At 44.2% G+C, this 15,082-nt stretch overlaps 1 pseudogene; it reads right to left on the bottom strand.

Moving 5' to 3' along the window:
- LOC135201962 (uncharacterized) overlaps positions 1-427 on the bottom strand; it is a 20,918-nt pseudogene extending 20,491 nt beyond the window's left edge.
- Between the last annotated feature and the right edge of the window lie 14,655 nt (positions 428-15,082).

Genomic DNA, 15,082 nt, shown 5'->3' with positions numbered 1-15,082 from the left:
TCGACTCAAACACGTTAGTCTTGATATCCTAAAAGCTATAACTCTGTTCAGTACTAATTTCACTATGTCAAACCATATCAGACTATTTGATTAAACGATACGTCATCTGAATTTCTTATAAACCAGAGAATCAGCCTCTCTCTCTCTCTCTCTCTCTCTCTCTCTCTCTCTCTCTCGTATCAACGTCTATAAAAAGCCAAAACTCATAACAAGTAACTAGACACAAACATAAATTAAACATATCTTTTCCGTACGTAGACATCTGGTAAACTGATAAATCCCTGAATTTCTTGAGAACGGGAGAACCGACTAACCTACCTGTTCACGCGAGGGATCAATGCAGAATAAGACTGCAGAGGTCGATCATCCCTTTATATAACCTTGGAGTCTGAAGTACACGACGACGGTGACCTGTTACTCAACCCAGTCCCGTATGGTGAGGTGTAGTATATATATATTTTTTTTTTTACTTTCTTTCTTTCTTTCCTCCTTCCTTTCTTTCTTCGCGCGAGCAGTATTAAACAGAATTCATAACTGTAGCACAACAAATTTATAGCACTGGGAGCTATAGCACAATGGAATTTCTAATAAGATATCTGGATACGTAGATCAAAACTTACGTAGATGACTTTGAGGTAGTCGAACACTTTTTTTATATATACAGAGTAAGGTGGGGGAGGATATTGTCCAGTGGATACTTATGCACATTAAGAATGATAACAATAATATTCTTTGTACCTCTGTGGTTGGCAAAAGGTCGCCGCCCTGCGGAGGACAAACGAAAATAGCTACGGCCTGGTCACGCGTATAAGAGGTTGCCATATGAAGACAGTACCGTAATAGTGACCCAAAGAAAATATTTATACTGCATCAGGATATATTGCTCCTTACGAACACCCGTTGGAAGTCTGTTTTCCTTTTAGCAACGGCAGGAATGGAATATTCCCTTTGCATTTTTCTTTTCGGAATGTTCGTCTCTCTCTCTCTCTCTCTCTCTCTCTCTCTCTCTCTCTCTCTCTCTCTCTCGCAACTAGACACAGATTCGTCATATAAGGCATTTTTTTTTTTGCTGACAGAATTGACCTGTCGAATATCTTTACTTTGTTAATTTGTTAAATAAAAAGTTAAATCTTGATGTTTAATGATCTTCCAAGGCTAGCAATCACTTGACCCAACTATACCGTTACTGTATAATCCTTTATTTTTTTGTGTGCGAGGGACCTTTGGTATCTTTGAACCAGTTTTGTACTTTTTCTTAGAAAGCAAATCGTATTTAGGTGATATCCCAAATATGAGACTCAGATTCACTAATGACCTTTTCAATTATTACTATAATTTATTCTTATAGCAAAATTCTTATTTCCGGGAGTTCCGTATATTACATAATGTCCGGACAGTGCTCTCTCTCTCTCTCTCTCTCGTCATCTCCCTCCCCGCCGTCTCTCTCTCTCTCTCCTCTTCTCTCTTCTCTCTCTCTCTCTCCTCAATTTACTGGTATACCAGAAAAGTATGTAGATGTGTTACGAGCCTAAGATTATATTGTGCAATTTCATTTTAAAATTCAGGCACAATCGCTGATCAAACCTTTTATGCTCAATAATTGTCAAAGTAGCCTGGAAGGACAGATAAGTATCAGATATTATTACAGAATTGTTTTCAGCAGAAGTTTAAATCATGACTAGTTTTCATTAAATATGAAGAAGGTCGATGATCTACGGCACTGACAATGATATTTCAAACTGTAAGTTCAAGCAATAACTGATAGCCAAACTTTTGAAATGCCGCAAACCGAAGATATTACCTTCATCATATTATCTTCTCTGTCACAAGTGTTTTGTTATCTGAGACTAAGACAGATTTCCTACGTGAAACTAAGAAGCATGTCCCCTACTGCAGACATTTTCCTCACTTCATTCAGATAATTAAAGACTGGATGCAGAATGAATATTGATGGGTAAGCTTTAGTAGTAAATGCATCTCAAAACAACTTGGGAGGGATAGTTGCAGGTAACAAACCTGCAATTTTATTCGTATGTCTATATTCGTAATGGAGAGAGTTTAAGGTGAAGGGGTCTCATATAAGGTTAAAAAAATATTACGGTGGGTAATTGCCCACACGTGAATAATATATATATATTATAATAAATATATATATCTATCTATATATATATATATATATAATAATTAGTTATTATATATATATATATAATATATTATATATTATTATATAGATATAGGTATATATATATAATATATATATATAATCTATATAATATATATATATATATATATATTAATTATATATAAATATATATATATATATATATATATATCTTATATATATATATATTATACTAATATATTATACTATATATATATAGTATATTATATATAGTGTATATATTATATATATAGATATATATAATATAAATAATATATATATATAATATATATATATTCTATATATATATATAATATATATATATATATATATATAATATAATATATTATTCACGTGTGGGCATTACTCCGTAATTATTTGGCGTTAATTCCAACAACTTGAATGATATATATATATATATATATATATATGTATATATATATATATATATATATATATATAAATAATATATATATTATAATAATATATATATATATATATATATTTATATATATATATATTTTCAAGTGTGGGCAATTACGCCGTATATTACTTGCATATGAAACCCTGCCCTTAAACGCCTCCATTAACGAATAAGACATACGAATGAATTGCAGTTTGCTAAGTGGCAATTATCACCTCCAAGTTGTGTCTCGAGATTTGCTTTTACTACTAAGCTTACATCATATTCCTCTCTGCATCCAGTCCTTAATTATCTGAATGAAGTTGAGGAAGATGTCTGTCAGTAGGGGCCATGCTTTCTCATTTTCATCGTAGTTAAATAAATGTCTCCATGCACTTTGAGTATATTTTTTTATATTTATTTTTATATTATAAAAGAGGCAGGTGATTTGTGTAATAGTATTGTTGCTAGAAGCTGATATTTTTACTGAATTCTTAATTTTGCTTCATATAACAATATAGAATAACGAATGCAGATATCTGGAGTTTCGATATTTGCGCTAAAAGTTATTCTAATATAGCAACACGAGGGAATTTACAGTGGTTTAAGGCAGTTCCACCTTTCAATATAGTTCGGTCCTTGTTTCGACGGAACTCAATGTGAATGGTGGTATTGGTTATTTGGTTATTGAAATGTTTTTTTTCCGTTAAAAAGAATCATATGATTATTTCATCTGTAAATCAAATAATGTATTAAACTTAATAGGACGCAAATGTTCACTAGCATACATAATCTTTTGAGTGAATTCTAATTTTTTTAATCATTTTTCTTCATCTCTCAAAATCCACAATGATTTCTTGTGAGCATCTGTTTTAACCAGTTTCATTCACTGTTAATGTTATGTAATTTACAATGACGCGAACCCTATCATTAAATTCTATTTTCTAGAGAATTTTTCCTCAGTCTGTCATATTTCGTTTGAAGTTTTCACTATCGTTAATTACGTTATAATACCTATTATTCCTAGTTTATACAAACAGAAAAATCGGGAACAACACCGGGTAAATTGCAACATAGTTGTAATCATTAAAGGGTTTTCGGATTTTTTATCACTATTTAATGAAACTGTTTGTGAAAACTCTTGCTATCAATGAATAGCATAACATCTCATTGTCATGAATTTTCCATATGCACATTTCTTGAAGAGGGGATGTCTATAATACAAGGCACGTTCCTGAGTAAGGCCCGTTAGCATATAAACTAAGGGCGCAGTTAACACCTATGACCTAATGGCTGGCTTTGCATATCAAAGACAAGAAGAGTGCGAGCTGCGTTATTTACATGTGGGTTTTTATCTTCTTGAATATTCTGGAATCAGACGAGTCGTACGTTGTGGATTGTTTCTTGAATTTCAACTTGCGTGCCATAGAATATAATTTTCTCTAGTTTAGTCCATTTCGTTAAACAATACTCTTTATTTCAAGAAATTCCGCCATAACGAACACATAAAATTTTGGGTTAAAGCGAAGCCGTTGTTCATGTTTCGAACAAATTTTTTTCTGATAGGATCAACCTGAGAGGAATTGGTTTACATCGAATTCTTACCGATGTAATAGGCTAATCCATCAGTTACCTGCAACCTAGCCAAGCAGAGGCGACCTTTGCCACCATACTTTAGCCAAGAATTAGCGTCTACCTCTCATAATGACCCACGCGTAGAGTAACAGAGGGGAAATGGAGAAAAATCTTATAAAACAGAATTGTTTGCATCCCGGTAACGAAGAACAACGGACTTGCAACGAACCAAAGGTCAGAGTGAGGTTCTTAAGCCAGTAGGTTGTATAACCTCATTCATTCTGATGTACTGGGTAGGCGTATGATTGTGTGCATTAGGGGAAACCAACCGACTGACTAGCTGATCCATTGTTCACAAGCGGGTGGATCCAACCTACCGAAAAAGTACTTTAACTACGTCTGACACCGGAGATGGCCACCAGTCACGAGTCTCGATTGTGAGAGCACAGCTTGAGACCTCTACTACCCTTGTCTAGTAGCCAAGATATTTTCTCCAAAGTTAGAAATTAAGGCCATATTTTAAGATTAAAACAGAGGTTAATGAATGGCTAGCCATGCACAGTGCAAAACATACTCCGTGACGCTTTTGAAATTTTTACTTAGTGTAAACATCACAGCAGGCCAAGCAGGCCACCTACATCTACACCCTAGCCACCCTACCGAAAAAGTACATTAATAACGCGTCCTGACATCCCGAGATGGGCATGCAGTCCGCGACTTGTTGTTGGTGATAAAACGGAGCTAAAGACTTCATACTCCTCTTTCCGAAGTAATAATTTTCAACAAAAGTTTTAGAAATTAGGCCAAATTTTAGATTTAATTAAACAGAGGTCTGAAATGCGGCCCACGGCAGTGAAATCTCACCGAAAACGTTTTAGAAATTTTTTACTTACAGCTAAAAATGTTTCGAAGATTGACGCCTCTCGATGTTTACGGAGTCGCTTTGTGTCAACAAACTTTCCATTTCCTGTGATAAATCCGCACCACCACTTGTACCCACAGACGCTGGAGCACTTTTAATCACAACAATCGAAACACCATTTTCTCACCAACAACAGCCAGGAGTAAACAGTGTTTTGGTATAAGATGACGAGAAGCGTGCGCTTAGCTAATTTTTAAATTAGTAAAGTAAAACATCAATATTTACAATATTTAGATGATTCATTTGAAATATTCGTTATTGAAAAAGTAACTCGACTCTGACTCAAATTTTAAGTTAATTATTTTTCGAATTAGAACGTTCTTTTAAGTTCTGTATTATGACGTCACGACATCTTGACTTTCGTACTATTGTATACCTAATTGCTTATAACTCAACTGTCATTGCAGAACAGTTTACCAGTTTATTCCATGCGATTGTTTCAGCTATACATGTATTGTTTAACCGTAATGCGCATATATATTCTTTATTATTTACTTTTTGGATATATGAAGTGTTTTCTGCTGGATTTCGCCGTAGTGTGACGCAATCGTTTTCGGTCCATGGGCCTCTGTCTGTTTTCGCACCATACGAAATTATTGGGCCGATTTGCAATGACCAGAAAGATGTTAAAAGAGAAAGTTAGCATTGAGGGGCGATATTTTTTGACTGAGAAAATGCAAAATTTGTTCAATAGCTAGCTTGTAAAAAATACTTGTTATAAAAACTTTGATTGACAACTAAGCGCATGTCTTACTTGGGTTGCAGAGACAATGCAAGCACGTTTTTGGGCAATACCTATTTCTGTACGAACACTCGTACAGACCTGAGATTTTGCTATAGTGCATTACACCCAGTGGCCGTATTTATAAGGTATCGTGAATCACAATCGTAAAGAATACCGACACTTGTCCTTGTAACCAAGAGACAAACACCACCATTATGCAGAATGGTACATACGAACAAACACGTGTATAAGCTCCAACTACCCTCTCGCCCCCCCCCCCCCCAACCTCCACCGCCATCCCTTTTCTTCTTCGTTCCTCCTCAGCCTTCCTGTCTCTCTCTCGCTCTCTCTCTCTCCTCTCTCCGTCGTCCGTCTCCCTCTCTCCTCTCTCTCTCTTTCCTCTCTCTCTCTCTCTCTGTTGCCATTCGGTATTGTTTGACCCTCCAAACTGGGTATAAGACTACACACAAAACGTTGAAAATTGGTGAAATTATGCTATTTATTTGGAAGTATATATACATAAATATTAAAGCAATTTTATCATTATTGGCATTACTATGACAACTAGAATTCATGGAAACAGTTTAATAATAATTGAACGGCGTATGTGTGAAGCCTCCACTAATGTGGCAGGCACGTGATTTTGCCATTCTTACATGCAACATTAAAGCGCAAACATTAAAGGTTACACTTTTATTTCTTTCTGGCATAAACTATTATTAAGAAATTCAAAATACTAATAAGACTAAATCAATGAAAAGTGCTAGCAAAAAAAAAAAGCACAAAAAAAAAAAAAAAACGTAGTCGTTCCTCTGCACTTTTCCGTAGTCGTTCCTCTATGGTTTTTTTCTGCGCCGATGTACGAAAACGTAGAAACAAGTTTGATTTTATCTACTTCGAAATATGGTAATTTTTCGGGGTATTTGGTTGCAAAAAGGGGATTAATATACATGAATTAAATATCAGAATTTTAAATAACAAAGTAAAATTTAAACTAAATAACGAGTACAGTAAACGTTTAGGGAATAACTTTGCAGTTTTTCCGTCGTCTGTCCGTCGTCTGCTTTTCGTATTGTGTTTATGGCGCGCGCAGCTTTTAAGAAACCAGGAACAGCAACGGGGTTTTTAAAGTGCAATGTGGAGGTGAACTGAGACCAAAGGGTATATAATAACACTTCAAATAAGCACTGGTAGTTTCAGTTGTGATTGGCAGTAATGATAAAAACCGCCGTTACAAGGTAAGAAATGATTTCAGTTAAACCAAACCCGGGAATAACCAGTTTCATACTTTCACAAATATATCAACAAAATGTTGTTTTATTGTGCTGATTACAACTGCAGATCTTGAATAATATCATAAACGTGACATACATACCCTAACATTGTTCAAATGATTTCTGGGTGGGCTGGGGAAAGATTGGTGGCCGTCACTGATGAGAACCGCCATGCAAATTTAGCCCGCCATATTGGATTTCAAACTGCCCTTGAAAACATATTTTTAACGAAGAGCCTCACATGCTTATTTTAGTTCGTATGGGGCTTTCATATATCACAATATGTTTGCTAGAACTTCAGTCTTTTAATGGTAGCTAGAGTTGCAATGTATGTCATGTTTCACTCAAATTAATATCGAGTGAATAAGACCGTCCCGTGATGAGGGTTGGCCCTGTCGTGATATTCTGCCCTAGTGTAAAAAACCGCATGGTACAGGGGTGGACCATGGTACGATCATGTGTACACCCCCAAGAAAGTACATTATACCTCGTCCTGACACCGGAGTAGAGGTCTTTAGCTCCGTTTTCTCCACCACAACATCGCGTCTGATGCCCATCTCCGGTGTAGGACGCGTTTATGTACGTTTTGTTGGGGGTTGTACACATTGATCATAAATGGTCAACCCCTGTACCATAGCGGTTTTTTACCCTATAAACCAACAATTTAGAAGAGTGACGCCATCTCGATGTTTGCGGAAGCCTTGTGTCATAAACTTCCAGTTCTATGTGCCAGTCTGGCACACCCCTTTACCCATAGGGTGCTAAGGCCTTTCCTTCACAACAAATCGTCAACATGACACCGAACTGCCTGGTACGTGATGCTCAGGAAATCGCATGCGACATGAACTCCATATGATTTCGTTCAAAATTCACTAACTGGCAAACCTAACATGCTCCATATGTATCTTATTATTTCCGTGGGCGAAATGCGATTATTGCATACCATAAGCCGTAATAATGCTTCCTAATAATGAAATCTGTCATTTAATATTTCAAAACTGTAAGAAATGTCACGTGTAGCAAATTTCACAAAAACTCCATTCGAAACATTTGCAAACCATTCATCACCATCCGCTGAAGCGTTATACCAATGAAGTGGCATCAAGCATAAGTTTCAAATGTTTATAAAAAAAAAAACTAAAAATGTCATAAACATTTACCATACTTTCCAAAGGAGAAATAAAATTTTAAATATCCCCTATTTGATTGCTTTTTACACCTCACTGCTGAAAAAATGTAATGTAATATTATGAAAAGTAGAATGCCTGCCCCCGATTTTCGAGTTTTCGCGTGTAAGGGAGAGCGTGTTGTGAACTTAATCGGTGTCGTGCAACAACCCCACCCAGTGTAATATAATTCCGTTCTACTCTGAATAGTCGACGATGAACTTATCTTGAAAACATTTACTTTGTGTTTGAGGAATATTTGGATTTCATACATATTATTTGTTATAATTCTTGAATAGTCTCAGAATGATGGCATACTGGCCATATTCGCATATGCAATTATTCTTTTGTGTCGAAAGTGCCGAATTTGTTTCCTTAGGCCTAGTGTAAGATTTCTTTAAACTTAAAATCACATCTCTCTGTTAACAGCTTTCTGGCAGAAAGCAAATGAGGCTATAAACACATTCTGGCACTTTAAGTATCTGTTATGAAAGAAAATTCAATACACCAAAAGCAATCAGAGGACGTTTAAAAAATAATATTTTAACCAGCTGAAAACAAGTGTTTTCCATACGCCTTGATATTGACTTATATATTTCTATTAATACCATCTTCTACATATATCAAAATCACATCATCTTTTATTCCTCAAGAACAGGTTGATCTTTGCAATAATAATTAGTTGACATTACATTTCAGAAGGTTTATTGAATATTTTTTTTAAGCCTATAAAACATTTTGCAACATCCAGGCAGCCTGACACAGTCCTAAAACTTCAATTGTTTCCGATACGTAATACAACACCCTCGTCCATCTAACATAGGAAGGTAACTAGCGGCAGCTGGGACGGTCCGTAAGCTTCGAACAAGGGAGAACGGTGTTAACTGCTTGTCCATCGTGGCGGCGTGCCGCGCGCCTCCGAGCGGTGAAGAATCACTTCTGCTTTCGGATTCCGTGGTGTGACAGGAACGTGCTCGTCATCGCCTGCCAGCTATTTTCGTCGTGTGCTTTTGGATGTGTTTACAATTTCTTCTGACTGTTTGTTTGTGGGTGTTATGAAATTGAAGTACTCTTTTTTTCATTTCATATTATTGTAAAAGGTGACTTGAATTATGGTCTCGAAGAGCTTTCGCCGCGCCCACCACTGCCGTAAAGAGTGTGTCACGGGCTGGAGGGGCGTAATTCAGCGGATTTCGCTTTATCCTGATATAGATCCGCATGAATTGTGTTATCGGTTCGGGGGCTCGAATGTTCCCCGAACCGAACCTGACTGTATATTGAATTTGTCCGAGGGGCGCAGTGGGTGCTGTACGAGGTAGGCAGAGGCGTAGATCGACCAAGGAGTCGTTGTCGAAGCTCTCCAGCGACTCCTTTGGTGCCGGATACCTCGTCATCCTTCGGCTCCAGCTCAGCCCCCACGGTGTTTTTTGTTTTTGCGCCTTCCCCTGCGGGGGGGTTTTCGGAGTCCTGTTCTCCTCACTCGATCCGTCGAGTGTTGGAGTAGGGCGCTCGATACCGCCGTATGTCCAATTGTATTCCGGGTTCGTCCGTCCGCTCTGGGTGGGGTTCGCCCTCCCCCAGGAGTGGAGGGTGCCCTCTAACTGACCGAACTGTTCCTCCCTCAGGTGTGCCTTCTGTGAAGTGATGACCTTGGACAGTGTGGGATCGTTGGGACTAGCAGGGCCATCCCATATCCGGGCTTAATTCAGCGACTGTCGGGGGTCTGCAGTAGTAATCATGGTGTAGTCCACAAGACTACTAATGCAGTGTCTACCCCCAGCGTACGCCGCCCTCCTCATTGGTTTACACACAGCATAGTGGCATCTGTGACCCCCACTGCATCAATCCAAAAGCCGATTGCTGCCGTACCTAAGAGGGCGTGCCTCCTTCCACCTGGATTCTATGTGCTGGGGACGACCCCCGACTTTCGCTGGTTTCAGAAAAGTTCTCACCCTGCCGCCGCCCGTACCCGATGATGAAACTGGCTGATTTGGAGATGCCTGTGACGCGGACTATGCTGCCGTACCTGCCGTGAACCTGCAGCTAGTGTGTCTGGCCCGCCGCCTCGCGCCGCTCCTACGAGGCCGCGCGGTGCGTAGACGCTCCTGTTGATGTTGGCTGCTGGTGCCTGGTCCTGCTGTGCTGGTCCTGATGGTGCTGGTCCTGCGTTGATGTTCCTGCCGCTCCTGCCGTGCCTGCCCCTGGCCCACGTCGCGTCCTCGTCATGGAGGTGCTGCCCCGTACCAGTCTTTCCGGACAGGATCAGTCGGGGCGTGTTGCTTCGGCAATTGGCCCGACTTTTCGTGGATGGAAGACCTGACTCCGTCCTGGAGTGAGCTTGAACGAAGAAGAGGAATGTGTCCCGTCGTCGTCTTCATCGTCTTCTTCGTCGTCTGTTGCTGCCTTCCCCCCTTCGACTTCTAAGCTTCCAAGCCTAAGAAGAATAAGGCTGACCATCCTCCCCCCCCTAAGAAGGCTACTTCGGCTACCCTTCGAAGCGCCCGTCTCACTCTGGTGTACGGGGGTGCTTCTGCTGTCCTCCTGTTTCCCATCGGAACAGGGCCCCTCTCCTCTCTGAGAAGAAGAATAAGACGTGGACAGGGCTTGGGTGCTGGCTACTGCTGGTACATCCTCGCCTGGTCCTGGTAGCGCTGCTATGCTAAAGCCAGGTAACCTACGGCTCGCTTCTCGTCCGCGAGAAGTTCCGAGTGTACGGTCCTCACTTCGGGCGACCGGGCGCCAAAGTCGAGACGCCTGAGCTCGCTCACCGGCATGACCGAGGACGGAGCAGAAGATGGAATGTCGAGAGTCCAGCGGCAGGTGACTCTCGCCAGGCAGCGGCCGCTCTCGTAGCGACAGCCCGCACCTCTCGTTGACGTAACGGTCTCTGACTGCCACGGGGTTGAGGCTGGGAAGAGGTCCCCTCGACCAACGGTACCAGCTTCGGCTGGTACCAGCGGTTTTGACGTGCCGTGAGGCCGCTCACCGGTCTCGACTTGGGAAAGCGAGCTCTGCAGATCACCTGACCGTCGCTCCACAGGGACCGGACGGAGACGGTGCCCAGCAGCAGCTCGTCTGACGCAACGTGACCCCGGGGGTCGACGTGCTCAGTTGATCCGACTCGCCCACAGGTGAGCGGCACTGCCAGCCTGCAGATCGATCCCCACCGCGTGTTGGTGATCGGCTGCAGCCCCCCCGTACCTGGGTCCCCTGCCAGCGGCGGGGGGGGAGCGTCGGTCTGTCCTCTCTCTGCTAACCTTTCAACTTCCCTCGGGCTACACCGGGAGGAGCGAGGTAGCTAGGAGTGACGTGAGAGGTGCGCCGCTCACCGATCTCCGTCACGATGCCGCCCGTACCAGGTTATGGTCTTAGGACCAGCCAGTCGGGAACGCGCAAGTGGTTGGAGGCGCCCGTCAGGGGTCTTTTGGGGGCCCCTAGTTCTCCTTCTGAAGGAGGGGGTCTCGATAGCTGCTCTGTAGTGGAGGGACTGGACGGTCCCTACTCCTCAGGACGCTGTAACTCCCGAGATCCAGATGAACTTTTCCCAGGTTATTGCGCTGATTTCGTCATACCCAACTGACCTGGGGGAAGGATCGCCGCTAACCGGGACCATCTGAGCCCACGTCCCGGCTCGATCATTTTGGGGGCCGAAAGAGGGAACCCAATTACGGTGTAACTGCCGCGATCCCGGAGCTTGCCAGACTCATCCTGACTCAGGTGGAGATTTCGTCTCCAGGACGAGAGGATTCACTTAAGTCAGGACGGTCCTTCCAAGCTACTTCCTCCTCCGCTGCAGCGCAGCGGAAGTTCTACGTGCCATAGTGGATCCAATACCGCCCAACAGTTAACCACCGGAGCTAGCTAGGCTAAACTCAAGGTGTGTCCCTGCATCAAGCAGCTCCTGTCGGGAACTTGTGGTTTCTCGCAGCGGATCACTGAGTCTGGAAGCTACCACTATGGCGTCTTTCGCAGGCATCTTCTTGGTTGGATCTGTGGTCCTCACAGTATCCAAGGGTCCGCGGCCGGACTGGGGGCCGCTGCCCTCGAAGACACCCCGACTGTTCGGAGACTGTGGCCAGTCCTGGAGGTAGGGCCATCTCCTACCTCGCCCATCAGACGGCAAACCTGTGGGCCAACTTGGTTCTCCCGTCTAGGGAATCGCTGTCCTTACTCGATTAAGCCAAGAGGCTTGGGCGTGGGTGGTAATGCCTCCTAACGGACCTATGAAGAGTTCCTCCGCTCCTCTTTCCCGGAGAGACGGCCCTGATGAACAGTGACCGTCTGGTTCACCAGGCAGTTACGAAGTTTTCTTGGCACTCCGTACACCTGCGGCTAAGCCTAAAGAGTTTTTAGCTAGCGCTTCCTCGTCTTCTAAGACGGCGCTTCCATCGAATCCCCGGGAAGACTCTTCCCCTGCTTCAAATTTCTGGTAAAGTAAGGCCGGTAACCAGCCCCTCCTCCTCAGCCCCTCCTTTCCCCGAGGAGGGCTGGGAAGAAGGTCGAAGCGAGGTGGGGAAACGCTAGTGACTGCTTCCCCTCCCAGCAGCAGGAAGTGGGGGGGGTGCCGAGCGAGCCATTGGGGCAACCTTGGCAGCCGCTACGGTGCGAGACCTGGAGTATTAGACGTTCTTCTTCGGAGGGATATCTACTAACCCTTCGAATCCTCGGGCCACCCTCAACCTCCACCCGGTCCATCTTCAACATTGTTCTAGGATCCTCAAAGGACGATGCGCTTCGGCAGGAAACTCAAGACCATGCTGACCAAACGAGCTGTAAAGTCGTAGTAGATCGGTCACCGGGCTTTACAGCCGCCTTTTCTTAAGTGGAGAAGGCTCGGGGGTCTGTCGCCCGGTGATAGATCTCTCTCCCCTGAAACGATTTTGTTGCGCCAGACGCGGTTCACGATGGAGACGGCACATTCCGTGCTCACTCCATCCGGGAGAAACGCTTTTCATGCTTCCAGTGTACCTAAGGATGCGTATTTCAATACCCATACCATCAGTCCTCCAGAAAGTTACCTCCGCTTCATCTTCGACGGGACGTGTACCAATTCAGGGCAACTTTGCTTCGTTCTGTCAACGCGCACCCACGGTGTTCAGGCGAGAGTGTTCACACGCTGGGGTCTGCTTGGGCCCATTCGCACGGGGGATCGTCTTCTGAGGTAATCTCGACGATTGGCTGGTCCTGGCAAGCTCCCGCTCGAGTTGCTGCAGGACAGGGATCGACTTTCTAAAGCTTTGTTGCGATTCTGGGGATCGTTATAACTGCGATAATTCCGAATCTCGAACCCGAGCCTACGATAGAAGTACGGTGTATGCTGATGCGAGTACGGTAGGCAGCTCAGTCCGCCCCGCAGACTGAGGATCAGCAAATCGCAGGGATGCAGCCGGCCGGTTCCTGTCCTCGGCGGAACAGGCCAGCTCGCAATGGCAAAGTCGTGATCGCCAACCTGTCGTCAACTCTAGAAGTTAGTTCCTCACGGACGTCTTCACCTGCGGTCTCGTCCAGTGGAAGACTAAGGGAGAGTTGGTCACCGGTAAAGGATCAACCTTACTTCCCCGTGTCCATCACGGAGAAACGGTGAGGCAGGACCTAGCCTGGTGGCTCGACACAGGAATCGTCTTAAGAGCGTGCCTCTACGCACTCCCCCCCCGGAGATGCTGCTTTTTTCAGACGCACGACCGAGGGATTGGGGCGCACACCTGAAGGAGTTGCTTGATGCATGTGTGGTGGGACCACCATCACGACAAGCACCTTCACATCAATGTCCTTGGAACTCAAGGCGGCGTTTCACGCTCTCCAAGAGTTTCCAGGACCCTTTGGTTGGGACACTCCGGTGGTGTTGATGTGCGACAACACCACAGTATGGGCTACGCAACAAGCAAGGGGGGCCAAGTGTCTCTCCCGCTACAAAACCAGTTGACCGTGCGGTGCACGAGTGGGCCACTTCTCACTCATAGAGCTGTCAGCACGCTACATTCCAGGCCAGATGAATGTAAGTAGCAGACAAGCTCATCCGTCGGATCAGGTGATAGGGAACGAGTGGTCCCTACACCCAGAATTGGGCGAAAAGGCTCTTCACCTGTGGGGGCGTCCGGTCATAGACCTTTTGCCACCCCGGCACAACAAAAAACTTCAAGTTTTTTGTTCGGCCGTGCCGGACCCCATGGTCAGCTGCAGAGGGACTTGCTTCTTCAACACCGGGCTGGGAAAACCTTTGTAGTCTACCCTTTTTCCTCCCTTTTGTCTGATTCTGAAAGTGATCAGCCAAGCGCTGTTCACTCCCAATCTCAGGATGATCCTGGTGGCTCCAACGACCTCAAGGCCGTTTGGTAATCCGGACCTGCTGGCTCTTCTTGCAGAAGGACCGCGAGATGCCCCACTGGCACAACCTTCTAGCCAGCCACCGTAGAGCTGTACCACCGGGCCGTCCAGTCCTACAACTTCACCGGCTGGCTGTTAATCCACCTCTCTTGCAACGAGAGGCTATTTCTCGCAGCGAGCAAACAGAGATGGCTGACACGTCCGACAATCCTCTCTGCAGCTGTGTACCAGGGGAAGTTGGGCCACGCTTCAGCAGGTAGCGGAATTTCCTCGTGTTTCTTCGCCGGAGAGAGCTCCTTCCAGGTACCCACAGTTAAAGGATATAGAGCCGCCCTGGCCCTTGTCCTAAAACTGGGGAACTGTACATCTCCACTCGTTTGAGAATCTCCTTGCTCATGAGGAGCTTCCGAAAGGTCTTGCCCACCCAGGGAACTCAGGGCCCCCCTGAGTGGGTGTGACTCTCGTCCTGAGGAGTCTGCTCGAAGACCATTCGAGCCACTCCGAGAGTCGTCAACAGGGATCTGACCCTCAAG

Source organism: Macrobrachium nipponense, chromosome 30 (genome assembly GCF_015104395.2).
Source record: "Macrobrachium nipponense isolate FS-2020 chromosome 30, ASM1510439v2, whole genome shotgun sequence".
NCBI lineage: Eukaryota > Metazoa > Arthropoda > Malacostraca > Decapoda > Palaemonidae > Macrobrachium > Macrobrachium nipponense.
The sequence above is the reverse complement of the archived record's forward strand: the minus strand, read 5'-3'. Positions and strand labels throughout refer to the sequence as shown.